This window comes from Centrocercus urophasianus, unplaced genomic scaffold, assembly GCF_019232065.1.
Source record: "Centrocercus urophasianus isolate 14NV4802_14NV808 unplaced genomic scaffold, USGS_Curo_1.0 seq_1178, whole genome shotgun sequence".
NCBI classification, from domain to species: domain Eukaryota; kingdom Metazoa; phylum Chordata; class Aves; order Galliformes; family Phasianidae; genus Centrocercus; species Centrocercus urophasianus.
The window spans coordinates 1-3496 of record NW_024884340.1 but is presented as its reverse complement, the minus strand read 5'-3'; positions in this window follow the sequence as shown (position 1 = coordinate 3496).

Genomic DNA, 3496 nt, shown 5'->3' with positions numbered 1-3496 from the left:
AGGAAGGGAGGAAGGGAGGAAGGGAGGAAGGGAGGAAGGGAGGAAGGAAAAATTCATGACTTGAGAAAGGGAATTGACACAAGGAATAAAACTTTTGTCAAAAAAATGAAATATGACTTTTTTTTGACTATATGAGAAAGTGGACTAAAGTGTCTGAGGATGAAAACAGAAGCTACTATTAACAGTAACTTTCCACACTCAAAACAAGACATTCAGTTTTCAAGGTGGATGTTTAGACCCTAAAATTAGACTCTGGATTCCAAAATGAATCTTTGGACCTTCCCATTGGCTGCTTGAATGCTGAATGGAGGTTTTGTCCATGAAAAGGAGAAGTTAATTAGGCTTTGAGCACGAAAAAGCTGCGTTTGGTCATAAAAAGGGAGGTTCTGAACTCTCAAATAGTTTTATTTAGCCTCAGAGAACTTTCCATCTATCACCATCCATAACAAGGAGCCTTTCCACCAAGATCACGAGAAAGATCTCTCAGATGGAAAAAGTTCTGAGGATAGAAAAAAGTGGTGAGGAAAAGTCCCTGAGACAGCTCTGCTTCCAGCAGCATGTTGGGCTGATTTCAGAGCCACACCCCAACTGTGAAATCCTTATTCCTCCTTCACATCAAAGAGCACTATGCACAAATGAAAACTCCACCATATTTTGCAAAAGACCTTTTGCAAGACTATCTCTTTCCACATAATCTGAAGACAGATGGATTTCTGTATAAGAAGAGCAACTCTTGTCAAATAATAGCAAGGTTTTGGAATTCTTTGCCCACATTGAGACCCTGTGGGATGCACCTGGTGTAGGGAACCTGCTTTGGCAGGTGGGTTGGACTTGATGATCTCTGGAGGTCCCTTCCAACCCCTACAATTCTGTGATTCTGTGATTCTGTGATTCAGGTTAGTACACTGAGGGGAAGGCAGCCATTTCTCTCCCTATATTTGTACCTTCCCTAGAACATATCCTGCAGCAGTGCTCCTACGTTATGTCAGGCTCACTTAAAAGGCCCTTCTTTTCCCAGCAGGGATCTAAAGGTGTAACGAGCTGGAAATAGTCTCCTCTCTGCCTCAGACCAGTCTCACAGTAATTTAGGCTTTCCAACTGCTGTCAAATCAGGGGTCTTTGTGTGTTTGGCATGTAGGCTGAAGGGAGTAGAACATCAGAAAATAAGAAACTAGCACTCACTGATGCAAGATCTCCAGGTGTCACTCTGTAACAAGGGTGCTGTAAAAAGTATCTACTGTCCTTTTAACACTGTTTTGTTTTTTTTGTTTTTTTTTTGTTTGTTTGTTTTTGTTTTTTTTTTTACAAGATTTCACCTGGCAACAAGACAGATGAGAATCATATTCCTGTTTTACAGCCTCAGGCTATCATCCAAAATGCAGAAAGAAAACTCTCTAACTCCAGTGTGGTGTTAGAAAGCTGACATTCCTTAATTCCTCATGATACATGCCAGGCAACTTGACAAATCAGGCAGCATACTCGGAGTTCAATTAAGTGATCCATTTGCTGATGATTTTTCATGATTTTCTAATTTATGTATCAGTCAGCAATAGTTACATTATTCAACCAGTTTCTTCCACTTGAGTGGATCTCCTCCAAACTTTCTCCAGTGTTTGATAATGCATCAAATGCATCTAATGCTGAGCAATTAGGTACTTCAACAACTGATTGCCCCCCTCAGTGTCTAGAATGACTGGAATGTGCTAATTCATGTACTGTAACAAACACATGCCACAACTACAAGAATAAAGAGTAAAGCTTAACACAATCTACAGATTCAAACCACACATACAACACAAAAGATAGAAAGTTCAGCACCATTACAGCAATACTTATGTACATGTGCTCACATATGAAATTATAATGCTGGCAACCACAATACAACAAAATCACCAGTAAGTGCTTCAGTTCCTCGCAGGGGAACTTCCATCTCTCAGGTATCACTTTAATGAAGTAATTAGGGGGACATTAAAACACACTTGTCTCCACACAGTGTGGCCTCTGGTGGTCTTAAGACTGTGTACGTCATCCTCTTTATTTCAACTTCAGCTTCTTCTCCATGACCCTTGGCCAACTTTCAGCTGTTTTTTCTCAGTTTGGCAGATTTCTATTGCTTGTTAGGCCATGATAAGAAACTTCCTCTCTTAGTGCACTTGAATCTAAAACAATATATGTGAAATTTAAGGAGAAACTCCTTGCACTTGGATGAAAACATAAAAATAGTCTGCTGTGATTCTAGTGCTCCTGTGAAGCAGAATCACTGAGAAAAACAAGGCTGTTGACACAACAAGCAAAGTTAAACTGGAAAGTTTTAGAAGTAGCACTTGCTGATTTATCATGATAAACCAAAAAAAATTTATTGTTCTTAAAACTAATATACTTATCCCTGTTGCTAAACCAGACAAGCAAAGCTAAAATGGAAAGTTTTAGAACCAGCACTCACTGATTCCTTTGGAGAAAATATTACACTGATCCCTATTGCTAAATCAGCCTATATCATTGTGAATCAGCCACATTACCAAGCCTGCTGAAGGCCTAGATGTGTTAGGCTACGCTCCCAGATATAGGGTTTAATGTGTTGAGACTGCAGCTGGACTCATTGACCTCTTGTTCTGTTTTGCCTCAGTTCTATCTCAGGATATCCAATGATTCTGTGTATCTATGCTTTTCAGAGAAAAGAAGATTCTTTTCAAAGTATTAGTCTAGTTCTCCTCAATTAGTGTAGCTTGAAGGCAAGGAATAGGAGAGACAACATCAACCGTCTAACCTATTCCATAGTAGGATTTTGCCATTTTCAAGAGAAGGATGAATTGCCAAAATGTGAGTTTGTTATTTCATTACAGACCTCACTTATAGATGATGGGTAATTCCAGCTCAGAAGAACCTACTGGAAATTGTCTGAAGACAGGCAGTGTATGTTATGTGAAGAAAAACTCACTGTTGGAGTGAGAGCAGGCATCCAGACCAAGTCCAGACCCAAGAGTAGCCTGACTGAATGCTCCACCCAGTCACTGCAGTGAACCAACAGGGAGCCTGGCTAAACCAGGAGATCAACAGAAGGCCAGGAATAACATAGGCTGCCATTTGTCAAGATTCCCATTCATATGATGTGCTTCAGGCTCTAGGGGACATGTCTAAGCAGAGACATATCAGGGCAATGACTGAGCCACTGATTACAGACTAACCAGGGATGGCTTTCTCTGCTTTAAAAGAGGATGCCTTAAAGATGAAATCTCTGCAGTGTGCATTGGCCTCCAGTATCTAGAAGAGTGATGGAGTCTCCCCAGCCAAAGCCTGGCTTTCTCCTTTGACCACCTATATGCAGGTGGAAAAATAACATGGCAAGACACACTAAAGAATGCAGGAAACGTTTAATGGGTCTGAAGAGGGAAATGGTGTAACCCCCAGTGCATACATCAAGTGTGGGGAGCAGCAGGAACAGGCAAGAGTCTGTTCCCCTTTCCTATGGTAGCGTTGCCATCAGGCCCACACTTAT